Raw genomic sequence first — 27,571 nt, 5'->3', positions numbered from 1 at the left:
TGTGCAGCTTCTTCTTTCTTGTTTTTCATCTCTCTCGAACACAATTGAGTGTGTTCCACTCGCTTTGCTATGGCTATAGTTTCTGGTAGGGATGGGTTGCCCACCATCCATAACCTATCCTGAATAATATTATCTTTCGAGTGGATAATGATTTGATCTCTGATTAACTCATCCAAAGTGATGCCATTTCCGAATTGGCACGTTCTTGACAGTATTCGCAGTGCAGAAACATATTCTTCAATGCTCTCCTGTTCTTTTTGCACCCTGGTGTAGAACTTGTACCTATTTATAGCTACATTGGTTTCTGGAGCATAATATTTATCTAATTGTTTTATAGCTCTGTCATGTTCATCTGCATCACCAGCTTCATCCACAGTTAATTCTGGCAATTCTCTGAACTTCCTTTGTCCTTCCAACCCCAATGCGTGTAGCAGTAATAATTTCTTTTTCCGGGATGTGAGCTCCTCCTGTTCTACAGCCTGAATGTAATTTAACCAGAATTCTTTCCATTCTGACCACAAGACCACTGGTTGACCAGGAGTTGGAAGGAAACTTGCCGGAGGTTGCATAGTGATGCCTTGCAACATTCTCAAATTTAATTGTATATCCTTGTTATACAATTGTTCCTTGTACAGTTGTTGGAATTTTCTAAATCCTGCAATTTAATCTTTAAATACTGTGAGGAGGAAGAGTGGATCACTGTCTATTCCTTATTCTGCCTCAATGTCAATATGTCATGTGATTTGTGCTTTTGTATAGGTCCTTTCTTCAACTTTACTGTATGTATTATATATATATAACCCGTCGCACGGGTGGGGAAACAATTCATGAAAATACGACCTTCTCAGCACAAACCAACGTCACGCCAGTACGTTGATTCGGAGCGTCTGCTCTCCTTCACCGCACAAGCCTGCGCCGTGTGGCACAGCTGCTCGGAGCGTCCGCTCTTGCGTAGTAAGGTGATCCTGTTCACCTTTCCAGCACAAGCCTGCACAGCGTGATGCAGCAGCTCGGAGCGTCCGCTCTTCGTAGTTTTTCTTTTTTTTTTTTTCCACCCGATTCGGCCCGTGAGTTCTCAGGGCGCCGGCATCCTCGTCGCCATTTGATGTAATTGACCGCAAGACGAATGTTATTTAAACTACCTTTAATTGTACACGCACTTCTTCATAAGTATTTATCCGGCGCCCCGTACAGCAACCTCCAGCCTCACTCGACATCCCTTTCTCAACCGTCCTCCCCCACGTCACCTGTCTCCACATTCTAACACATACATTCTAGCTGGAGGCCACGAGCTGATACAGCCGCGAGCCTTTACACTCTGAAGCTAACTCTAATTACTACAGTTTCCACGCTCCACTGATTCCTCGTAGACCTGGAGCAGAAGAGGGGCCACAATGGTTGCGTGGGCCTTGTAGAACTCCCCAGTGAGCCCATCAGGTCCAGGTGCTTTGGTATTTGGTAGGGATTTATTGCTTCCAGAATTTCATCCAAGGTTATGGGTGCGTTCAGGGATTCGCGCAGATCTGTGTTCACCCAGTACAGTTCCGTGTTGTTGAGGAACTCTTGTATTGCTGCAGGGTCTGAGATGCCTTTGGAGCTGTACAGGTTTTGGTAGAAGTCACGAAATGCGTTGGCAATTTTTTCTTCTGTGTATACCAGTTGTCCTTGTGCATCTGTGATGTGTTCGACGCGAGGCGGAATTTTATCTATTGTAAGTCAATGGGCTAACAATGCACCTGGTTTTTGCCCCTCTCCGTATTGGCGGATCTGGTATTTGCGGCCTAGGAATTTTAGTTCTCGTTCAGCTGATTATTTAAACTTCAGAAGTTCTTCCTTTAATTCGGCCTGGATACGTGGGTCTGAGTTTGTGGAGGATTTAAGCTCTAGTTCCTTCAGGCGAAGTTCACTACTGGACAGTTCTCTACGGACCAGTCTTACTATGCTGTTTTCCTTTGCCAGGCATATTCCTTGCATGTAGCATTTTAGTGTTTCCCAAATGGTACTGGCAGAGTCAACAGAGTTCCTGTTTATTTCTATGAAGGATGTTATTTCTTGCCAGAGTTCTGCTGCGAATATGGCATCAGTGAGTGAACCGGGTTTAAATCTCCAATTGAGTCCAGGTGTCGTAGAGCCGGTTAGGGTGACGTCCAGTGCGACCATTGAGTGGTCTGAGAAGGATTGTGGCAGAATTTGACTCGTTCCCCGGTTGAACGGGCTGTGGGTTGATGCCAAAATGTAATCTATTACGGCTGAATAGAAGGTGTAGTCTCTGGTGTCCTGGTTTGTCGTCTCCACATGTCAGATAGGTCAAAAGTTTGACAGATCTCACGAACTTGGACGCTGGCTTTGGACGGATTTCCTGCTGTGTTGTGGGATTTGTCGAGTCTGGGGTCGATTGGGTATCGAGGTCGGCTCCCCATATAATGGTTGTTGCATTGATCATTCCTAGTTGGGTCATCACCCAGTTAAAGTTGTTTGGTCCGTCGAAGTTCGGAGCATATGAGTTCACTATCACTACTTCTTTTCCTGTGATTATCCCTCTCACTAGCAGGGCTCTCAGTTTGGTGTCTTTCTTTGAGTCAATAAGGCTGAAGTTAGTTTTTCTGTCGATTAGAATCACACCTCCTCTAGTGTAGGATGAATAGGATGAGAAATACCTGTGACAGCCCCAGGATTTGGCCCAATGATGTTCTGATGAAGGCAGGAGATGAGTTTCCTGTAATATGGCAATGTTCATTTTGTGTCTCCGGCGGTAATGGAGGATTCTCCTAGTTTTCGCCATCTGATTACCGCCTCGAATATTCCAGGTGGTGACCTTGAACATTGACACTGCCATTCAAGAGGCTGATAGTGGTCGGGTCAGGCTGGGACTCGTGGATATGACAGGAGTCTTGATTCATGTAGGAGGTCGGAGGACTTGGTTTCCACCCAGTTGGCGATTTGCAGCATAAGTGTTGTGGAACGAGGGTGAGAGATTAACGGCGGCCCTGTAGAACTAGATTCCCTCCCTTGGGTGGGCAACCCCCAACTGGCCCACAATAAACAACCCCTTGTCAACAGAACAGCCAACATTGCTGTGCTTGGGGTGCTGGTGGCCCTCCAAGAGGAGGCTGGCTCCCTACTACTGTTGCGATTTTGGTCTGTGGTGGTGATCTCGAAACATCGATGGTGGCCGTGTGCCTCTGTTTTGTGTTACTTGTAGAGTGAGTTTTATGGTGGGTCTCTCCTCGGCCTGTTGCCCCTTTGTGGTCTTCTGTTGTGTGTGGCGGGCCTGCAGCTGGAGCGGTCTAGGTAGTCACTGGTTTCTTCTGGTGTATTAAAGAACTGGGTTTTACCATCATACTGGATGCAGAGTTTCGCCGGGAAAAGCATTGAGTATTGGATTTGGTTTTCTTAAAATCTGCGTTTCACGGCTGTGAACAATCTCCTTTGCGCTTGGACTGCTTGGGAGAAGTCCAGAAAAAATTGAATCTTATCACCTTCGTATTGGAGATCACCTTTATCCCTGGCGGCTCTAAGAACTGTATCCAATCCTTGTAGTTTAGCAGTTTTGCTATGATTGGACGCGGGTTTGCTCATGGGACTGGTCTTGTTGTGGGGACTCTGTGAGCTCTTTCGACGACGAACAGCTTGGAGAGGGTCTCTGTTCCCAATAGGTCTGTGCACATTTTCTCCACATGTTCTTCCATTTTGGTGGTAATTTGCTGCTCTCTAACTCCGACTATCCTTATGTTGTTACGCTGAGAGCGACCTTCCAAGTCCTCGTTCTTGGCACATACTATATTCATTTGCGCTTCTAGTGAGGATACGCTGGAGGTTAGGGCTGTTGCGCCATCATCGAGATCTGATACTCTCTGCTCAACTGTATCGAGCCTGTCTGCGTGTTTGTCCAGCCGGTGGAACTGGTCAACTTTGGAGGAGAGTGAGTCGAGTTTGCTCCGCAGGCATCCTATGCCTGCTTTGAGATCGAGAAGAATTTTCCTGATATCAAAGTTGTGTGTTTCTTCTTCATCTTGGGTTGGTACTTGAATGGGTGATTGTGATCTGCTGTTAGACGAGGTCGTTTTGGCAGAGGAACAGCTATCAAAGTTCAGTTTTCTTTTCAACCTGTCAGTTTTCCCCATGGTCGGTGTAAATGCAGACGCTAAAGCGCCTAGGAGAAAGCGTGGGGTAGGCCAGGGAGCTCCGGCTGGGTGATTGTGATTATCTCGTGTTGAGTGCCACGATGTGCAGGCAGGACATGGATCTCTGTCGAAGGTGTTGGCGTGTTGCTACCGTGGCTTTACAGTGTTGGGGAGATGTTGGGTCAGGGCCCCGGACTGTGCAAAGCGGCGCTGTGTCACCAACCACAGGGGGCACGTGCCTGTTGTGTGTCTCTTGGGTGAGATATTGGTGCCTCCGGCAGTATGTGGCCTTTCTTAGGTAGTATTCTGTTGACAGTGCGTCGTGGGGGGCCTGGGGTGATTTCTTTAGGACTGGGTGGAATGGTGTAGTTCCGCTGAGACCAGATGCACCTGAGTTGCTGGGTTTCACTGCCGTCGATTTGTGTTCTTATTTTGCTGCGCAACTCAATTATGTCCTTTACCCCAGGGGCGCACTGACTGGCGTGTCTGTAATGGGCTTTTGGGTACACTTCTTCTGTTTTGGCCGCCCGTGTTACTCTGTAGTTGTGCCACCCACTTGGGGACTGCTGCAGTGCTGTGAGTCGTGCTTTTGGGGTGGTTTTGGGTCATGTGGCCTTTATCCCTGCTCCTCCCGCGCGTCTGGCTTTTGGGCGCAGGGTTTCCCAGAGCCTCAGCGGCTGATAATGAGTATTATGTCACACACAGGGACCGGAGTTTCAGGAGGGCTCGCTGCACGGCTGAATATCGGTGCAGGCGCGCAGGGCACACGTGCCTGGTCTTTTCCTGGAATACGATCGGGCACCCGGCGTCATTCCTCCTGCCCGTGCTGGTCTCCCAAGGTCCTGCCGGTCCCTCCTCGGCACTGCGACCTTGCGCCCGCCTGTTCCTCTCAGCGCTCGGGCACTCTGACGAAGTGCGGCCGGTGCCTCCGAGATGTTCCGGTCTTCCTGCAGCTGGTCGCCCTTAACTCACGGAGTCCTCCGCGTCTCTGCCGGATGCTGTTGCCCGCGACAGTAGGGAGAGGGAGGGGGGACTCTTCTCCGCCGGGCAAATGGTGCGAACCGCTGGGCGACAGGTGGATTAGCCAAAGTGTTCTGTGTGGAATCGCCTCAGCAACAGATGAGAGGCAGCAACAAGCAGTTTAAGCACCACAGAGGCGACAATTGATCAGGATTGTGTGGGAGCTACATGGAGCTCACAGGGAGGCCCTCATCTTGGACGGCTCTCTAGCACCCTCTTAGGGCTTGGGTAAGGTTGATGATTCTCCAAACGACTCTTGTATTTTTATATGTTAAGCTCTCCAGCATTAATTCAGCGTCGTTCTATAGCATTAGATGTTCGTGCGATTTAAGCCAGTTTGTGCACCTTTGTCTCGCTGCCTTCTTTTTCAAAGTCTGTGGCCCTGTATCTAAGTCATTCGCTTGTCGAATTGCGTGTCTCATCAGGCACTTCTGTTTTAGTATCTCCAAGTCGAAGCAATGTGTACGTACAAAGTTCACATGATTTGATCCCACGTTCTTAGTTTTATATTGCGCCAGTAGGTGTTTGTATTCTAATGCCAATCCTGTTTGGCAGTAGTGGCTAGACAGCTGGGCGACTTCCTCTTCGTCTAGTCGTAGTCTCATTCTGTTTGCTTCTACCGGGGTTTTGTGAGGCCATTTCGACTTTAAGTTCATCTGCGTAGTCAGTAGTTCCATTATCAGCATATTGTGATCGCTGTTCTGTTTATGAATAACTTTTAGAGATTTCACTCGAGGATCCAATGCTTCGGATACAAATATGTAATCAATTGTTGAACCCTGATCAACACAATGCCACGTAAGTGCTGGCAGCATATCGCCAGACGTACATTCATTTAGCATCTGTAAGTTTCTTGCCTCCATTTCGTCCATCCATTGGGTAGCTAGTGACTTCTTTTCCTCTTTCAAAGACTTAATGTAGTCAATATTTTAGTCGCCACAAATTATTATATTTGTCCCATTTTGACTTTCCAATAGGCGATCTAGTATTCCTGAGACTTGATCTATGTACTCATGCTTTCTTGCTCTGCAGTGGTTCCAGTACCAATTCACTATTGTTGTTTGATCAGTGTAGTTGTTCTTCCAGTCAAGTATAGCGATTGTAGTCTCCTGGATAAATGGCGAATGATTGGTCGAATTTATAATACCAAATCCAGAAGATCTCCTAACTAGAGTTGCCATCGGTCGACCCTTTTTTAGTTGGATAGCAGGGTTTAGTGCCAGATGGAACTCTGTTGCTACTGGTGCTTCGCTTAACCAGGTCTCTTGCAAGCATACAATCACAAGTCCACTCAACCAATTTGTGTTAAACAAGCGTCCAAAACCATGCGTGTTCCAGGAAGCTATTGTACAGGTCTGGGGTCCTTTCTCCTTCTGGCATTACTGTTGTGCGTTGGTGTGTAGCGTTGCAGCCAGTCATTGCCATTCATGATTTGCGTCACAATCTTTGTGACTTTTATCAAGTGCAGCCTTAACGCTTCCAGGGTGTTTTTGGCCTGGAATGGTTATGCTTATTTTATCCCTTGCAACATCCTGAGCATCCGTTTGCTCTACGACAAATGAGACTTGTTTCTTTCCAGACACCACCATTTTGTTTACTGCTTCAGGCTCGTTTAAGGTGGTTGTAGTATTTCTTAGGGATCCCCACTGAGGACAGCGTCCAAGCGACGCAGATGACTGTCGTGAGTTCACAGCCGTTGGAGCTCGTGCTAGAAAGTGAGGGCCATCTTTTTCACTCAATGTTGACGTTGCAAGCTGCGCATCTTCATGTCGGTACACGTCAAGCCCAGTGAAAAGAGGGAAACGTTTGCTTCAAGAATGGTTGTTGCTATTAAAGTGGAGGCTACGTGGAGGACTACTTTGTCGTTCCTCCATTCGTATGGGAACTCTACTATCTTTAAGTCATTAGAGCTAATTGCTTGTAGTCCGGGCACATGATGAAATAATCTGATAATGTTACCACAATTTAATATCAAGTTATCTGTGGACTCTAACCTCTCGAGCAGTAGTTTGACCACCATGTTATTCGGTTTGCCCACTTTCGAGTGGTTTGTTTTTTTCATTTGAGCACTTTTGTTTGTATCCATTTTAGGACCATTATCTTTTATATCTTGTTGCTGCAAACGACTTGGTAGAACATTAAAATTTCTCAAGCGGCCCACTTTCCCTTGAAAAAACGTTTAGCTCAGATTGTGCACCTCATTTCCTGTATTATTCGTTAAGTGTCATGAATACAGGACCAGAGGGAAGAAAAGTCTGTGACTGTGGGTCATCAGCTTCCACAGTAATGCTGCATACTCTTTCAGTTGCTAAACCTTCTTCGGTCGCTACTGTGCTCTTCACATTTTGACTTAACCCCTCATTCTCGACTACTACAATTCGGGCCACTCTCTGTTCTGATGAAACATTTATGGAGGCCTTTACAACAGCCCCATAGCTTTGTTGTTCATCAGTGGGTATATTTGGCCTACTTGGCATGGATTTCTCTTACAAGTCCTCATAATCAGTATCATCATATGTTGACAAATTTAAGAGCTCGACAGGGATTTCTTGCTGGGAGCTGTTGATCTCGACTAGTTTTAAATTGGTTGGGTTTACTGAAGGAATGTCAGGTTGGTTCTTTTTCTTGTTAGTTAATATTGTTGTTGAGGTAGAGTTGGTGTTGTCCTTGGCCAGCACATGAACCACTATGATATTACGGAGACATTTCCGTGCCGCATTCAGTTTGTTTCCTTTCCTTCCAGGTAGATTATTTGTTTTTTTAAATTGCTGGAGTTTTTGTTGTTTTGTGTGACCCGAATATTTAGGCGTGTCACGCCCACCGTTAAAAATTGGGAAGAGAGTTGGATTCGGCACTAAGATAGTTACTTCATCGTCCTTTCTGATTCCGTCAATGTATACATTCATATTTGAGCTGGATTCGGTTTGAACATTAAGCCGTGCCTGATTTGCAGTGCTTCTAGCTTGTTGAAATGCTGTGTTAAATGAAACCTCCACAATCTTGTCAACCGGTGCAATCGCTAATGGTAGATCGCCGTTTGTCTTTGGTGGTGCAGGGACATCTGTTGTAATCATCTTTGTGTCTCTTTTGACAAAGTTAGGCTCCAAGGTTGCCATAGTTGATTCTTGCTGGGGCAAAATTCCCTCTGATGTGACTCTTTGCAGTCCAACCTGTTGACCATTCACACTGGTTAGATCTAAACATGTGATATTTGTGTTGGTGTCAGGACTTTCCACGTTGGTAACATTGGAATCCTGTGTTGACCTTATATTGATGTCCAAATGTTCTCTTTGTACAGCAGATTTTGTAGTTGTACCTTCATGATTAAATAGGGCAAGTGCCTCTCCAGCAACTTCTGCAAAGAGTTTATTATCAACAGTTTCATTTTGTCTTTGGTCGCCTAACGATTTATAGGATTCCTCTAGACATTAAATCCATCATGTTGTTTTGGGCCTCATTACGACCCAGGCGGTAATCTGCCGACATTACCGCCATGGCATAATGAGCGTTTACGCCATGGGCCGATGGCGTAAAGAGCGCCACATTACGACCCATCGCGCACGAGCATTACGCCATGGCGGTAATGTAAATAACGCCATGGCGGAAAGGGCCCCTACCGGCATCGTAGGGCGAGCAAGGTGCACTTCCGCCACCGCAAGTAGCGGCCACCGTAAAAAGCAGAACCGGAAATAGCGTCATCGTGGCGGAACGGGAAACAGCACGTCGGCCATCTTTAAAAACACAATCCATTGCCATCCTTCCGAACAACACCAGATCCAACCCTGACAACTGTCCCAACCCATCACCCACCCATTCAACCACCCAAAAATGCCTAAAGTTGTTAAGAAGGCATGTGACCCCCACCGCCAGGAAAGATTTACCCGGGAGGAACTCTGCATGCTTGCGGAGACCCTGCAAGACAATGCAGCTGTCGTTTTCTCGCCGGAAATGACCAGGCTGGCGATAGCAAAAAAGAAGGCCATATGGGCCCTGGTGGCCGAGCGCGTCAGCGTGGTGGGGACCGTACCCCGCACCCCACAGCAGTGCAGGAAGCGTTGGGATGACCTTCGCATAGGGGTCAGAGCCGTCATCTCTGCGAACCGCAACCTTGCCCTGGGTACCGGAGGAGGTTCGGAATCCCCACTGAAACTCCAACCGTGTGAGGAAATATGTGCAACCATGATTGGCATGGAAGGCATTGAAGGCGTCGGAGGGATGGAAAGTGGAGTTCCGATATCAGGCGATGAAGGTAGGTGCCTCAAACAAAACATGCCATAATCACTGCAGTCCATTCATGTGTAGCACAATGTTGCCCTAGAGTGTAAATGCAACACAGCCACATGCGAGCTCCACCCTGTATACACTGCTGGCACCCACATACCTCCATCCACATTCCACACAAAAAGTAGACAACCTGCATGGCCCTGCCTGAAATCTGCCTCATCTACTGACCAGAATCATGTCAATCATTGTCATTCCAAAGTCTGCAGACCCATCAATAACGCCCTCCCTCCTTTGCTCCACCACAGGCACACCCCAAGGACCAGGACACCCCTGCGACGAAAAGAGCCAAGAAGGCCCAGAATACCATCCCTGCACCCTCAACCTCAACTACAGTGAGGCAGACCCCACAACAAGCAGAATCCACTACAAGCAAACCGGACGGCCCACCGGCAAGCACCCCGGTAGGCAGCAGGCCAGCAGCAGCAGCACCACCTGTACCAACATTGCCTGCCACAGAAGGCACCGGGTCTGCGGCCAGCAGCAACATGGGTGAAACAGCTGCAATTGCTGCATGTTCAGACTCTGACATTGAGGAGCACGAAGTCAGAAGCCCCACTGACCTTCTACATTCCCCCTGTTTGTCAAATGCCAGCCCCCATGAGGATCACACACAGGGGCACACAGAGGAAGAGGAGTGGCCTTCTACCCCATGCCCAGTTCTCAGTCCACAGGAGGGGAGCAGCCCCTCCATCACACCACCAGCACTGGGCATGGCCCAGCAGGGGCAGCAGTCCCTTGAGGACATCATACAACGGCAGCAACATCTCTCCACGATGCTGACTGAGCATGCTGCGGAATGTGTGGGGGCTAGGGCAACCATTGAACAGGCCACGGAGACCCTAAGGGCCGAAATTGCGCAGAGCACTGCCACCCTGAGGGATGCTATGCAGGCCATGTCAAGGGACATTTGTGGCGAACTTGCCGGGTTGCGTTGTGTGCTCACTGAGCTCTCCCACATCCTACAGGACGTGCATGCACGGGAGCAGGCAGGGACATCCTCCGCTGCCAGTTCTGCACAGAGCAGCCCCGTCCGCCGTTCCGGACGGAACCTGCGCTCCACAGCCAGGGGTGCCCCGGGGGCTGGGAGTGGGGGCTCGTAACAGCCTGTGGCCACTGTCACAGGCATCTGTAGACACTTATATGGGGTGTGTTGGGGTGTGCAGGGGGAGGGGGGAGGTGGGAGGGGGTGTGTTGGGGTGTGCAGGGGGGAGGGGGGAGGTGGGAGGGGGTGTGTTGGGGTGTGCAGGGGGGAGGGGGAGGTGGGAGGGGGTGTGTTGGGGTGTGCAGGGGGGAGGGGGAGGTGGGAGGGGGTGTGTTGGGGTGTGCAGGGGGGAGGGGGGAGGTGGGAGAGGGTGTATTGGGGTGTGCAGGGGGAGGGGGGAGGTGGGAGGGGTTGTGTCACGACAATTTATGATTGAAATACACTTTTTCCTTTTCCGAAATGAAATGTGTGGACATTTTCATTGCATATGTGTTCTTTATTGGTGTACAGTCCACAGTGTGCATGTCCCAGAGACACACAGTGCCCCAAGTGCAGTCTCCATGTGATACACACCAGCCGTGTGTGCTAGAAGCAGTGGTCGATGATATTTTGACGCATTTCACGCCCCTCCTGTGCATCGCCTCCTCCATGAGGTGCCGCCCCATCTGCACCCTCCTCATCCTCATCGTCAGGTGGTTGCAGTTCTGCGTCAGGGGGCAGGGGCACATTCCGTCTGACGCACATATTGTGTAGCATGACACATGCCATGACGATCTTTGCCACCTTCTCATGGCGGTACAGGAGTGCCCCACCAGACCTGCTGAGGCATCGGAACCGTGCCTTCAATAGGCCGAATGTCTGCTCTATGACCACACGGGTACGTGTATGTGCACGGTTGAAGTCCTCCTCGTGCTGGTTCTGCGGGTTCCGGACTGGTGTAAGGAGCCACCTCTTCACGGGATAGCCTGCATCACCTGTATCGAGGCGAGAATGTATGTGTCAGTCATGACGTCTGATCAAGAACATGATGTGCCACCATGGCTTGCATCCAACTGTTACTTTGGCTCACTTCTACATGCACTAATTGATTCACACAATGCAACCAGTATATGCTCATGGCTCTCATGGCCTGTTTTGCATGCCATCACCCAATGTATGCAGAGGGGTGGAGTGCATTGTGAGTGCCCATCCACTGTGTCCGTTCATGCCGTTTGGTTAGTTGGTCTGGCACATGTCCTGTGATGGCAATGCGCACATCAATCCAACATTGCTGTGGGCCTCATCATGACCCCAGTGAGCAATGCTGATGTAGACAGGGACATTTTGGGGGCCCTGCTGTCTGTGTAATGGTGTGTTGATGTTTCTGTCCGTCATGTGCCTCCTTCGTGGGCAGTTATGGGGGACAGGCCTATCGGTTTATGGTGTTTGGTGACGTGCATGTAGGTGCATTTCATTGTTGACAATGTGGTCTGAATTGGTAGAATGCACTTGCAGATGGTTGTGTTATGATTGGGACACAACCTCATTCACATGGTAGGGCTGCATACATTGGGTATTGGCTTTACTGGTGTTGGGTGGAGTTTTGGTTGCTTTAGGGTATCATCTGTCTCCGTTCTCTCTGCTACTCACAGCCAATTGGAGTATGCATCATTCCCCCCCTTTCAGCCAGGTGGAGTATGCATCACCCCCCCCTTTCAGCCAGGTGGAGTATGCATCATTCCCCCCCCTTTCAGCCAGGTGGGGTATGCATCATCCCCCCCTTTCAGCCAGGAGGAGTATGCATCATTCCCCCCCCTTTCAGCCAGGTGGAGTATGCATCACCCCCCCTTTCAGCCAGGTGGAGTATGCATCATTCCCCCCCCTTTCAGCCAGGTGGGGTATGCATCATCCCCCCCTTTCAGCCAGGAGGAGTATGCATCATTCCCCCCCCTTTCAGCCAGGTGGAGTATGCATCACCCCCCCCCTTTCAGCCAGGTGGAGTATGCATCATTCCCCCCCTTTCAGCCAGGTGGAGTATGCATCATTGCCCCCCCTTTCAGCCAGGTGGAGTATGCATCATTCCCCCATCTTTCAGCCAGGTGGAGTATGCATCATTCCCCCCCTTTCAGCCAGGTGGAGTATGCATCATTCCTCCCCCTTTCAGCCAGGTGGAGTATGCATCATTCCCCCCCCTTTCAGCCAGGTGGAGTATGCATCATTCCCCCCCTTTCAGCCAGGTGGAGTATGCATCATTCCCCCCCCCTTTCAGCCAGGTGGAGTATGCATTGGTACGTCATTCACCTACCCACTTCACATTTCCATGGTCATGACATTGGACTCACCGAGTAGCCAGGATCCTGGGCCTGCATGTCGCTCCATGTAGCATGGTATTGTGGAGTTCCTCAGGACCATAGAATCATGGGTTGATCCGGGGAATCGGGCACAACAATGTGTGATGATCTTGTTGGAGTCACAGACCATTTGCACGTTGATTGAGTGGAACTGTTTCCGGTACTGTACCTCTATGGCACGTGGAACCACCAATTCCACATGGGTGCAGTCGATGGCACCAATGCAACCAGGTATACCGGCTAGTGCATGGAAACCCACTTTGGTGTTTGCAATCTCCTGGGCAGTCCGTGGTAATGAGATGTGGTCGTCTGTGTGCTTGAGGAGGGCATCGAGCACTTGGATGAGTGCTCGTGAGAATAATGGTTGTGAAATGCCATGCAAGTGCCCCACTGTTTGCTGGTAGGTGCCTGTGGCCGGGAAGTGGAGTACAGACACTACCTTCAGTCGGGGTGGGATGGCGGTTGGAGTTTCTATCATGCTGACGGTGTCGTTGTGTGTTATGTCTACGATGGCGGTGATGGTGTCCCGGTCCAAACGGTACAGGGTGTGGATCTGCTCAGCAGTGAGGTTGAATGGATTGGTTCCGATGCGTGGGATTGGGGGCTGCCTGCGTGGTGGCACTGGCTGTGCTGGTGGGGCTTGCTGGGCCTGCCTTGCCCTCCTTCTCCTCCTGCGTCTCCTATGTGCTGCCTGTTGTTGTTGTTGCTGTTGTAGCACTTGCATTGCTATCAGGTCCTCCAGCCCCAACATTGCTAGTCATATTGGTATCATTGTGGAGTGTGACTGGGTGTGGGAAGGGGTGGGGTGTGCTCTTTTTGTACTTCCTCAGTCTGTATTGCCTTCACCTGTGCTGTTTCTGTGCACCTGTGGCAGCTGCATTCACTTTACATGGCCATTTACGGTTGGTTCGCGATGGCGTAATTAGCACCATGGCGGTAAGGTACTTAACGGGATGGGGGATGCCGTTAGGTGCATGTCCGCTTGGGTCGGCATTCGCGTACCTTTCCGCCATGGCGCTAAGTACGGTGTGGGAGGTCGTGTGCGCCCGCCCGTGGCGCAGTTAGCGGCAGCGTTAACTACGATGCCGCTAATGGCATCGTAGTTAACGGTCACGTGTCATGATCGGACCTAGCCGAAAACAATGGCGGTAACCATTTACCGCCATCGTTTTTCACTTAGCGCCAGGGTCATAATGAGGCCCTTTGTGTTTAATTGACCACATAAGTGTTCCAAGTGGATCAATTTAGAATGTATTAATGCCACCAGAGTTGACAGGTCCTTTGTTGCATCGTTTATGTTTTCGTATAGTTTCATAAACGGTGCTAACAAAATCACCATTGATGAAATTAGAACAGCTTGAAGCGCCATTGGTGGCATGTGAGCGCATATGTCAAGGCTAGGTGATTGTTCCTTGGGGCTTTTAGTGCCCCTAGCGGAAGTGACTCTGTCTCTCCTAATTTTGGGGAATAGACGTTCCATGAGTGATGAGTCAGATGTCTCATAAGTATCAGGTTCGTCGGTACAAGACCATTACAACCTTTTCTTTGTCTGGCCACTGCATGCAGACTCTCTCGTCATATTAGTGCTCAACCTTTTCTGAGAGGTCAACTGAGAGCAGGATAAGTCATGGAATCTATCTTTAGGTCTGATTTTATCAGTCATTTTTACGCGTTTGTAAGACACACGTAACCATATACCTTCATTAGGCTCAGTTAGTTGCGTATTATTATGCTTTAATGGCGCTTTCTCTGCAGTGTTGGATTTTGAAGTGGGTGCTTCCTGTTGTTTTGTCCTGCACGCTTTGTTCATAGAGACCAAATTCTGAAGCACATTATTTACAACATCTAAGGAGCCACGTCGATCGTCGTTCTTTGTTGCAGACAGTGAATTCTTCCAATTCTCGAATGCGTGCTTCTGCGGTAGATGTTTACAAGTCAAAGCACCTTCACCAATATGTAGGATGTAGAGGTCTTGGATGTGATTGGTGGATGGTTGTGCGACTGCTTAGCCGTGTTCAATGAGGGAATGGCAGAGAGAGTGAAGTGGAAAGGGTAGGGTTTTCCAGCAAATCCAGCATGGAAAGGGGACTGTAGGGATTACCCAATCAGTTGTTGAGGTTGTGGATTTGTGTTGAAAGAGACTGTGTGTAGTGAAGATGGCACAGGTGGAGAAAGTCAGGGTGTTGGTGCTTGGAGATATGTTTGTGCATGGTTTACAGGAGTATTCTCAATGCAGGCATGTGGCAAACAATTGTGATGTTAAAGGAGTGGAGGTGGTGTGGAGCACTGTGCCTGATTGCAATGTATAGGGAATTGTACATGTTTGTGAAGATATGGGCAGGACAAACAGTACCCATTTGGAACACTTGGCTCAACCAGTAACTTATTTTGCTGGATTAGTACCTAGGGGAATATGGGACAATAGTTCTGTTTTTTGTCCTCTGCAAAACATTTCTAGGTTTGCAATCAACCGAGGCATGTGTGCTTTCATGCTTAGAGCTGGTATGTTCTTCTGTAATAATGAGAATATTTATTCCAGTAATGCACTGTTTATTTTAAAGATGATGGCATTTCTTTATCTTTTATGGGAAATGCTATGCTGTTCTGGAATGTAAGTGTTGCTTTGAAGAAGGTTATGTGAAGATTTTAGGAGTAAAGTAAGAAGAAAAAAAAAACAAAATACAAAATACCAGGTGTCTGTCAAGCATCTGCAAAAAAACAAAAAAAATAATGTCTCTTTTCAGAGCCAACCTCAAATGGGGAATGGTGTACACTATTTAAATTTAAATTCACCACGCTCAGATTTTCGATATGTCCGCAGACATGGCGGTAGTCTGCGAACAGATAGCTATGGCTGTGTGTTTCAGAAAACAGATTATCTGGATTTTGGGAGACTCATGGATACATTGGTTGGAGGTGCATGCAGAACGCTGTGGAGTAGATGCAGATCTTGGATTCCCCCATGTGGAAGTGCAATGTCATGGAGTGCGTGAAATGAAGTGGCTGGACTTGGTATCTCTCTGTGCTACTTTGGAGACACAGCATCATCTAGACATAATTATAATTCATTGTGGAGGGAACAGTTTAGGACATGTGTCTGGAATTTCTTTGCAATTTGCAATGAAAGAATGACTTGGGAAGGTCATGGACATGTTTCCAAATTCTCAAGTTATTTTTTCTCATATTGCGCAGAGACAAATGTGGCTGCGTTCTTCTTCATTTGGTCCACAAATGGAGAAAGCGAGGCACAATGTCAATAAGGCTGTTTGTGCCTTTTTCAGAGATGTTGGCATGTCCTCTTTTCACAATGATAATATTGTGTTTCGTAGCACATACATTTTTTGCAGAGATGGAGTCCACTTTACTTATGCTGGCAATCAGATTTTTCTGAAAAATTTGCAAAATGCATTGAGACCTTTTTTGGAATTACAGCCATCCATTTTGCAGTAGGTTTTGACAATTTGAAGTTTTTTAAACACAAACAAACACCACCAAAAGGCTCTTTTCAGAGCCACCACTTCCCTCGCAGAGAAAAGTGCAATGGTTATGATAGGGCAGCACCCCAAAATTTTAGATATCCGCAGACTTTTAAAAAATACACAGGGCCCTGCTCCATTTATTTGCCACTTCTATTTTTAAACTGTGAAAGGCGGCTCTGAAAAGAGCCTTTTTTGGGGGGGGCGTTGTTGTTTTATGTTTTTTTTGGTGTTTTACACATGGCACACTAGGAGAGGAGGGGAAAGGAGGGTAAGGAAAGGACACCAACCACGGGGATAAGAAAGGGCAGGTGGACAGAGGAAGATGTAGTGTGGGCCTTATTTTGGTAGGTAGCAGACCTTCTCATGCTCCGTGACCGCAGTCTCAAAAGCACTCCGAAGACTCAGTACATACAGAATATTGTGACCCTCGAAAGGTAATGGTCAACAGCATCATGGATGGCCCGTGAGGCAGCTGGAGGGATGCACTGTCCCACAGGAGTGTCTCTTGTGGTGACAGGAGCAGAAACAGAGGATGTTCTAGACAATCTCAAGCTACTACGTTTATCACAAGGTACAAATTTGCGAACGGCCCCACCGTGGAATGACCTTAGGTGTCATTTCATGGATGTCGTACCAAAGCTGTATGAACCAGGCCACCCACGACTCAGCACCATTTTGCACCGGTTGCAGGTGACCTTGTTCACATGTGCTTTTGGTACGTCACCATGAATGGTAAACAACCGCCACACCCAAGACTCACGGCAAGTGCTGGTAGTAGGGACTTCCACTACCTCATCCTCTTCATCCTCCTCCTCTACATCCTCATGCCTGTTCCCCTCTGCAGGCCGTTGGGGAGGTGTTGGTGGTGGAGGGGGCGGGGGTGGTGCTGAGGCACTAGTAGCACTAGCTTGAGCAGCAGCAACCACAGATGCCATCAGGTCTGATGATGGGAAGCAGCAAGAGCAGTAAAATCAGCAAGATCACCAAAAGCCAAAATAGACAATGCTCTGTGAGGTAGCCAGAAGCACAATGAGGATGAGCTCTGGGGTGTGGCCTTTTATAGGGGTGCAGGTGTGCGCTCCACAGACAGCCGCGCTGTCCGTGGACAGATCAAACACCCCAAAAAGGATAAAAAAAGTTCCAAAAAGTATCTAGAAAGCCAGGGTCATTGTCTGTGACATGTACAATGGTGAATTGTTACTGTAAAATACTTTGGATTGTCTAAAAAAAATACTTTTAAAATGTTCGGGGACCCGGACAGTGTCCGCAAATCAGGACACATGCTCAGCGTGGGTGCGGTCACATGATGACATTGCGAAAACGTCCGCGAATGGGACGGGTGTGCGCAGGACACCAAATGCTTATGAACGGTCGTGCGCATGCATGCAGGTTTTCAACGGACAATGTTCGAGTCCCCAAACTAATTAAACGTGCGATACATGTGAGATGGACAGTTACGAAAAGGCACAATGTTCGTGGGACTTATGGGTGTGGTGCCCATGTGCGTAGATGTACTACAGACAGTACCAACAGGTATAGTGTCCTTAGGACACGTCCATTTGGGTTAATTGCGGACATTCCAGACACCGAGTGTGCTGTAAGAACAGTTCTATGTTGCTTGTGGACAGTACAGACAATATAGTGTCCTTAGGACACCTCCATTTTGGTTAATTGCGAACATTCCGGACACCTAATGTGTTCTAAGAACAGTTCCATCTTGCTTGCGGACAGTACAGACAGGTATAGTGTCCTTAGGACACCTCCATTTTGGTTAATTGCGGACATTCCGGACACCTAGTGTGTTCTAAGAACAGTTTCATCTTGTCTGCGGACAGTACGGACAGGTATAGTGTCCTTAGAACACCTCCATTTTGGTTAATTACGGACAAACCGGACACCGAATGTGTTCTAAGAACAGTTCCACCTTGCTTGCGGACAGTACGCACAGGTATAGTGTCCTTAGGACGCCTCCATTTTGGTTAATTGTGGACAGTACGGACACCAAATGTGTTCCAAGAACAGTTCCATCTTGCCTGCGGACAGTACAGACAGGTATATTGTCCTCAGGACACCCCCATTTTGGTTAATTACAGACAGTAAGGACACCAAATGTGTTCTAAGAACAGTTCCATCTTGCTTGCGGGCAGTACAGACAGGTATAGTGTTCTTAGCACACCTCCATTTTAGTTAATGGCAGATATTCCGGACACCATGTGTGTTCTAAGAACAGTTTCATCTTGCCTACAGACTGCACGGACAGGTATAGTGTCCTCAGGGCACCCTCATTTTGGTTAATTACGGACATTCCGGACCCCCACGCTGTCCGCGGACACCTTAATTACCTTATAAAAATCAAAACACACAAAGGACTGAAACCACATATAATATTATATATAGATATAAAATTTATGAAAGAGATGGGGAAGCAGAAACTGACACAAATACAGGGGAATTAGGGGTTTGGAGAGGATGGATGGGAGGAGAAGAAGGGATGGAAGTCTCATCATACAGTTTTTCTTGGTGGTGAGGGTTTGGGGATAGTTGACTGGGACATGGAGATGAGGAACAGGTGCATGTGGGACAATGATATTTAATGTTCTCTTTTATGTGGTCCTCCACAGAATGTTTCAAAAGATCAAAATTTTCCATAAACATATCCATTTTTTGTTCCATGCGCTGCAGAGTATTTTCGAATGTCTCTTTTGCTGTATTATTTTCAATGTTTGTATGGTCTGTTAAAAAAAATATACATGTTAGGTACACATAAAGTAATGATTATTAATTTTCTTATGTAGAGAAGTGTCTACCATTAGTATCACTGTCTTCAGACATTTCCTCACGTGTGAAATTTTCTTCAAGCCATTCTAAAGTACTGGACATTTCTGTGTAAAAATATATTACTTTTAGTGTACCAAATACAGAAAGTTTAGAAATAAATAAGAAAAATGAAGTTTACTTACTAGTTTCTGGTAAGTTGTGTTCTTACTGTTGTGTAGGGCTGCTGTTGCTCCTAGCTGTGCAGTTTCTGTGAGGTAATTATGTTGGAAGCATACCTTTTTTGTTTTGGTATATTCCATTTTAGTACATATGGTATTTAAATGGATGGTTGATGTGTTACATATATAGGGTGAACATCTTATTTATCATTACATATAATGTGTTTATGTGCTGCTTTATGAACTTGTTCATGAACTTGGCATGATAGAACAATCTAAGATACCCCCTGAGTTTTTGGGTTAATGTTGATGTTGTCTGCGTCCGTCCACGGACATACGCACAGTCCACGGACATCAAATCACTAGCAGGGGGTTCAGTATATTCGATGTTAAGGGAATCTTAGTAAACATTTTATCAAATTCACACTATGTATATGTATATTCAGTAAAAAAGAACTTTGATAAAGGGAGGTTATGGTTAAGTGGGACTACTAAAAACATATGAAATTCAATAAAAAAACATTGTTAAAGGGATGTTATGGTTGAGTTGCGTTACTAAAAACCTATGAAATTCAGTAAAAAATCTTTGTTAAAGGAACGTTATGGTTCCAAGTAAAACCGAAACCCCTGAAATTCGCCAGTTATAGTAAGCTAAGCAACCATAACTCGCTCCACCACCGTGCATTCCTAATACTAACACCCAGGACATCAAATATGATATCACTGTATTTAAATTTAGTATAAAATCTGATTTTGAGACCAGTAACTAAATGGAGGTCTCTAAGAACTGTAAAGCAAACCATAAAGTACAGTTCCTGTACCGTTGGCAACTTTGGCAGGTTGCCCACACTTTTGTCTCAATTTGCACCCCGGCACACATATTAAATTGTCAGGGCACCATTTCTCAAAATAATCCTCTTCTGCCAAAACTAGGTCAAACCATAAAATGTGACATCATCCGGCCTTGATCCAATCACTCAAATGCAAGGAAGGCGGAGATACATTTTTGATCCAATCCCAGCTCACACGGGCAGGCTTAGCTAAGCCCATACACCCATTTTGTGATGTCATTTTGAAGGCTAAATAGAGACAGCTGACAACACATAGGGACTCACAGATACACTCACTTTTCCGATCCCGGTGAAGCACTCTGATCCAGCATTCTACATCCAGCTTTAACATCATTCCAGATCCATATGCCAAGACTCTTGCAAGCAGTAGAGAACTAATGACTTTTTGAAAGGCCTAATCCTCAAACTTATTCTTGCAATCCAGTGAAGTGTGGTGGTGTAAGATGGCCTTTTGAACTAGTATCCTGAAATTCTCTTGCTTGGTACCACTAGGCCAGCCTGAGGAACTCGCTATCCAGCTGGTAGAAATATCCAGAAACAAGGAGGGCCGATCCTGTACAAATCCGGTGACCGGCCTAACTGATCCGATCCCATGCCTGATGTGCTGTTCTTCCTAGACAAGATCCCATCCATGACCAGAACTGACGGTCCAATTTAATAACTTATCCTGTGAGTATTAATAGGTAGAACTGTGACCCGTATTATATTTTCATTGTCTTATCCCAATCTCAAACCCATCCCATTTTTAATTCAGAAACATAGTGTTGCTAGAACTATCTTTGAGCTGACTCTTTTCTCATCTGAAGAAGTAGAGTATCCACAACAGTCGGGTTACGCTGATCACGTGACTGTAAGATCCATCTGTGCCATTCGCTTTTTCATAGTCATAATCTACGGTAATCAACCCATCTGTCATTTTCAAAAGTGCATTTCTGTTTTCCATTCTCGCACCTATTTTACAAAAACAACCTTTACTGAAAACTCTATAACTCCCTCAGTTTTTATGATAGAAACACAATTTCAACTCCTACTTGTACCTAAGATCCTTAGCTTTCCATAGAACCGAAGCCATACTCCCGTTGTAGCGAATATCAAGTAAGGAAAAGTTTGCCGCAATTTTACATTCTGAGACATTTTACACGTGTGAAATAGCTTTAATGTATTTCCCACTTGGACTTTGAGATTTCAAAAGTTTTCTTCTGACTAAATAATTGCTTTTGATTGTTTGCAACTGTTCAAAGCACCTCCCATAGGAATTTTTAAAAGATTAAGTATTTTTTACCACATTTGGGGGGTAATTCATAGAATTCAGCGCACAAGTGGTGAGCGCGGCTGGCGCACAGTGTGCGCGTGCGAATCCCTGCGCCAGCCGCGTGCGCCAAAACCCATTTCCGCGCACAGCGTATTCATGGATTCCAGTTACCAAAACCAGCCGTGGCGCACAGTGGTGCAGCGACCCTGCAGCAGCGCCAGTTACGCCCCCAAGAAGCCTCTAGCGCAGGGAAAAGCTATCAAAATCCCCAATCCAGCGCAAAGGGCTGAGCTAACCCTGTACCAGCACAGCAAGCGGGCTACGTGTATCACTGGGGTGCGCGGGAAGTACCTCACGTCATTTCAGCTGGGTACGTGCATTTCAGGGGTGCACGGGAAGTTTCACACGCGATTCCATCAGAGTACGTGTATTTCAGGGGTGCGCGGGAAGTTCCACACACGATTTCAGCAGGGTACGTGTATTAAAGGGGTGCGCTTGAACTTCCACACGCGATTCCATCAGGGTACGTGTACATCAGGGGTGTGCGGGAATTTTCACACGTGAATTCAGCAGGGTATGTGTATTCCAGGGGTGCACGGGATGTTACACACGCGAATGTCCAGGCTATGTGTATTTCGGGATGCGCGGGAAGTTTCACACGCGATATCAGCAGGGCACGTGTATTCCAGGGGTGCGCGGGAATTTCCACACGCAAATGTCCAGGCTATGTGTATTTCCGGGTGCGCGGGAAGTTCCACACGCGATTTCAGCAGGGTACGTGTATTCCAGGGGTGCGTCTGAACTTCCACACGCAATTTCAGCAGGGTACGTGTATTACAGGGGTGCGCTTGAACTTCCACACGCGATTCCATCAGGGTACGTGTACATCAGGGGTGCGCGGGAATTTTCACACGTGAATTCAGCAGGGTACGTGTATTTCGGGGTGCGCGGGAAGTTTCACACGCAATATCAGCAGGGTACATGTATTCCAGGGGTGCGCAGGAATTTCCACACGCGAATGTCCAGGCTACGTGTATTTCAGGGTGCGCGGGAAGTTCCACACGCGATTTCAGCAGGGTACGTGTATTCCAGGGGTGTGTGGGAAGTCACACACGCGAAGTCAGCAGGGTACGTGCATGTCAGGGGTGCACGGAAAGTATCACATGCGATTCCATCAGGGTACGTGTATTACAGGGGTGCGCGGGGAGCACCACACGTGAATTGAACGTGTGGGTCCTCCCAGGTGTTCCCTCTACAGCCTTCACGGCCCCTGCAGGTGGCTCACACCACAGGGGCCTACCCTGCACATGTCCTGCAGGCACCCCTTCCACCATGGCCATGCCCCCCAGCCAACCCACATGTCAACTTGCACTACTGCCCACCAACGCACCCCCAGCCACCAGCGGCACCCTCCACCATGCCCCCACCCATGTCTCCCACCACCCCCACCCCCCAGCACTGTGGGGCACCTGCCAGCAGGCCCCCACCCATGTCCAACTCAGGTTCCCCACCACCCCCACCCCCAGCACTGTGGGGCACCTGCCAGCAGGCCCCCACCCATGTCCAACTCAGGTTCCCCACCCCCCAGCAGTGAGGGGCACCCTCCACCAGGCCCCCACCCATGTCTCCCACCACCCCCACCCTCCAGCAGGGCAGGGGCACCCTCCACCAGGCCCCCACCCATGTCCAACTCATGTTCCGAACCACCCCCACCCCCAGCAGTGAAGGGGCAGCCTCCACCAGGCCCCCACGCATGTCTCACACCACCCCCCAGCAGTGCAGGGGCACCCTCCACCAGGCCCCCACCCATGTCTCCCACCACCCCCACTCCCCAGCAGAGCAGGGGCGCCTTCCACCCGGCCCCCACCCATGTCTCCCACCACCCCCACCCCCCAGCAGTGCAGGGGCACCCTCCACCTGGCCCCCACCCATGTCTCCCACCACCCCCACCCCTCAGCAGTGCAGGGGCAGCCTCCACCAGGCCCCCACCCATGTCCAACTCATGTTCCCCACCACCCCAACCCCCAGCACTGTGTGGCACCTGCCAGCAGGCCCCCACCCATGTCCAACTCATGTTCCCCGAGCACGCCCCCACCTGCCATCTGCTGCTGCCTGACTGCCTGCTGCCCACGTGCCCTGCCATTTGCTGCCTGCACATCAGCCAGGGGTGCTGTTGCTGTGACCACCCCTGCTGGAAACGAAGACTCCCGACTGCGATTCCATCGCTCCACAGCCCAGCCCCAGGACCCAGTTGCCCACCCACTCCTGCCTCTGGGGTTGTCATGTCGGGCACTGCAACATCTGGCACCACTGACAACCCCCGGCCAGAGAGGCAGAGGGGCACCAGCTTCAGTGCCACCGAAGTTGGTGTCCTGGTGGAGCAAGTCCTGGGGCAGTATGATGCCCTCTTTGGAAGTTCCTGCGCCGACAAGGAAGGACGGACTCGGATCTGGACTGACATCGTAACTGCCATCAACGCGGAAGGGGTGGCAGTCCGCGACTTCCAACATGTCAGGAAGCGCTGGGAGGACTTCAGGCCCAGGACCCTGAACAAGGCCCGGCGCCTCTTGAAGGCAGCGGATGCCAAGGGGTGCCGGGGCCACTTGTCAGAAGATCAGATGAGGGTCCTGGAACGCATATCCCCAGCGCTCCACGTCCAGGTCCTTGAGAGGCAGACCCGTCTGGAGTCGAGCGGTAAGTGTACATGCATCCTGATTGTGAGCTGTGCGTGTGGTGATGTTTCAGTAGTGTGCAGGTTGCACATCTGTTTTTATGGGGTCGAGTATGGGTGGGGGTGTACAGGGCTGTGGGGCTAACACATGCGAGGGCTGTAATGTGTGAGACATGGATGATGCTTGTGTGTGTAGGCTTGCATGCCAAATGCAGTTGTGTGGGCGCACATGTTTGGATGAATGTGCATGTAAGTAGACATGCCGTGATGTCACGCATGTATGTTATTTTCAGCTGCATGTATCAGCACTGTGTACATGTGCATTTGTGTGTATTTGACAAGGGTGCAACAGTGATGCAACATGGATGCATGTGACAGCGGGATGTGGAAGCCTGATTGGCAGATACACGTGCCCCGAAATACACGTAGCCTGGACATTCGCGTGTGGAACTTCCCGCGCACCCCTGTAATACACGTACCCTGATGGAATCGCGTGTGATACTTTCCGCGCACCCCTGATATGCACGTACACCGCTCAATCGCGTGTGGAACTTCCCGTGCAACCCCGAAATATACGTACCCCGCTCAATCGCGTGTGTAACTTCCCGCGCAACCCCGAAATACACGTACCCCGCTCAATCGCGTGTGTAACTTCCCGCGCACCCCCGAAATACATGTACCCCGCTCAATCGCGTGTGTGACTTCCCGCGCACCCCCGAAATACACGTACCCCGTTCAATCGTGTGTGTAACTTCCCCCACAACCCCAAAATAAACGTACCCCGCTCAATCGCATGTGTAACTTCCCGCGCACCCCGAAATACACGTAGCCTGGACCTTCGTGTGTGGAACTTCCCGCGCACCCCTGTAATACACGTACCCTGATGGAATGGCGTGTGATACTTTCCGCACAACCCCGAAATACACGTACCCCGCTCAATCGCGTGTGTAACTTCCCGCGCACCCCCGAAATACATGTACCCCGCTCAATCGCGTGTGTGACTTCCCGCGCACCCCCGAAATACACGTACCCCGCTCAATCGCGTGTGTAACTTCCCGCGCACCCCCGAAATACACGTACCCCGCTCAATCGCGTGTGTAACTTCCCGCGCAACCCCGAAATACACGTACCCCGCTCAATCGCATGTGTAACTTCCCGCGCACACCCGAAATACACGTACCCCGCTCAATCGCGTGTGTAACTTCCCGCGCAACCCCAAAATACACGTACCCCGCTCAATCGCGTGTGTAACTTCCCGTGCACCCCCGAAATACACGTGTCCAACTCAATCGCGTGTGTAACTTCCCGCGCACCCCAGAAATACACGTACCCCGCTCAATCGCGTGTGTAACTTCCAGCGCACCCCCGAAATACACGTGCCCCGCTCGCACAGGCCCAATTGCTGTATGTTGCCACTTTTGTAATGTGCAGGGACGCTACCGCCTGCCTTCGTGTGGGGGACGTGTTTCGGCTTGTGTGTGTCTTTGGCTGTGCGTGGCTTTGCCCTATTCGATTCCATGAATACGTGTGGTTCGAGTGCGTGTGGGTGTTCCGTCTGCTTCCCTGCAGTACATCCCCAGTTACGCCCTTATTTTCGCGCGTTGTTCCCCATTCCGCGTGTTATGCCCCGTGTTCCGCCCACTTTCTGGTGTATGCGCCGAGGTTGTGTGCTTTCACTGTGCACGTCGTGCACGTCTTTCGGGATGTTGAAGTGACGTGTGCGCCATGCACGGGTTTGAAGCACATCCCGAGGAAAACACGCGCAGGGACTTCCATGAATCGCACACGTGTGCGCCTGTTTTTTTGCGCTTGTGCCTGATTTTCGGCACACGTTTGTTCCATGAATCGGCCCCTTGGTGTTTTTGCTCAGTCAATTCCAGAGACAATTTCAAAGCCATCCAGACAGCTGAAAAGTCCATTCCGTTTTCTCTTGTGTTTGAAGGGGGCAGGTGGGACTGATACTCTGTTTGCTTTGTGCTATTCCTGAGTACCTGCTCTCTCCCCACATCTATTTAATTGCCTATTGGGGGGTTGAGGGGTATTGCAGGGGGAACCCCTAACCATAGTGCCATCTGTCCAAACCAACACAGAATTATTCTTTTCTGTGCTGCATTGGTTTTGAGCTCATTACTTGATTCCTAGTGCATTAAATATATTATTCAGTGTTCTGTCACCCCATTGGTGATTGTTGTTTACCTATTAAAATATATTGTGATTAAATTCTAAATACATAAATAAATATTTACCTTTGCAAACTAGCCTGATTCCTGGTTCAGTGTGACCGTGGGGGTCTCAGGAGAAGGGTGTGATACGAGTGGTATATTGTTCAGAATATTGAACTTATAGATACAATAAATAAGGGTTTCAGTTGTGCACTACACGCTGGGCTTGACTTGGGTGTGTGCAGGATTGAAATCACTTACAATATTATGGGTAATAGAAAATACAGCTTAGAGACAGCGACAAGTGTGAGAGCAGCACAAGCTGCAGAATTTGTAATGCTTATTTTGGCACTTGAACGCATGAAGAAGTGGTGGCAACAGTGTATTCAGACTCCACCTTTGTAACGTCAACAGTACACTCAGGACTGTCACTTTGGAAGAAGAGGTGCTTCTGGCACACAGACGGCACACCAGTACAGCATGCGCCATTACTAGACAGCCTCATAGATGCACTTGAACTCCTGATGACCATTGCTGCGGTGAAGTGCACAGAAGGAGATGGACACAATCTAAGATGAAGATGGCACGAGTAACCAAACTAACATTGTGACAGTACTTGTCCATTCCCAGACACAAGGCGCCACACAAGGCCAAATACAAAGACTTGGCTCATGGCCTAGAAATGAGGGATGGTATCTTCTTTAATTGAAAGGAAAGCCATCTGTGGACCACTCTCCCCTACTCCTGTCTTGACTCCCTGTCAATTGTCCAAGGCTGGTTAGTAAGAAGCCAACCAAGGAAATTCTCAAACGTTATGCCGCTCATGAATTAAGGTCCAAACCAATTACATATCGCAGTGATGATGTATTCTTACTGATATCAATTTAGAGGTGGTCGCAGGCATAGCTATCAGACAAGTGTTACCCAAATAGAAATCTAGTCCTATAGAAAGTAGATGTAGTAACTACGATTAACCAATCCCTGCATCCTGTAGGTTTTGGTAACTAAGATTATAGTATGATGTCATCTATAGCAAATGTTCCATATGTAAACCATTGGTTTGGTAAGCATCAAATCATTGCTGCTTGTATACTGTTCCTGCTTTATGTTGATGATAATAAAGCTGAGTTTTGCCTTGAACTTTGTCTATTTTCGTTATTGAGTCCAGTTTGAACTGGCTCCAATACCTCTCTGTAATGTGTGACTTCATAGGCCATCTTAACACACAGCTAGTGCTGTAGCCACCTAAAAAATCAAATAATTGACAGTTATCATGGTGGAAATTTGTATGTTGAGTTTAGTGGAAGTACGTCATTAAAAAGTGCTGCACTGTGTTGAATAACACACTTGGCAGTCTGCTGAACAGGCTGTCAGAACGAACAGACAGCATTGCGTAGCTGTCCTTCCTGGCTATTAAGAAGTCCTCATCAAAAGCTCAAAGGTGACTTTTGAATTTACCATTGGTGGCATTGCATTGTTC

This window comes from Ambystoma mexicanum, chromosome 6q (genome assembly GCF_040938575.1).
Source record: "Ambystoma mexicanum isolate Mex_15411 chromosome 6q, UKY_AmexF1_1, whole genome shotgun sequence".
In the NCBI taxonomy this organism is placed as follows: Eukaryota; Metazoa; Chordata; class Amphibia; order Caudata; family Ambystomatidae; genus Ambystoma; species Ambystoma mexicanum.
The sequence above is the reverse complement of the archived record's forward strand: the minus strand, read 5'-3'. Positions refer to the sequence as shown.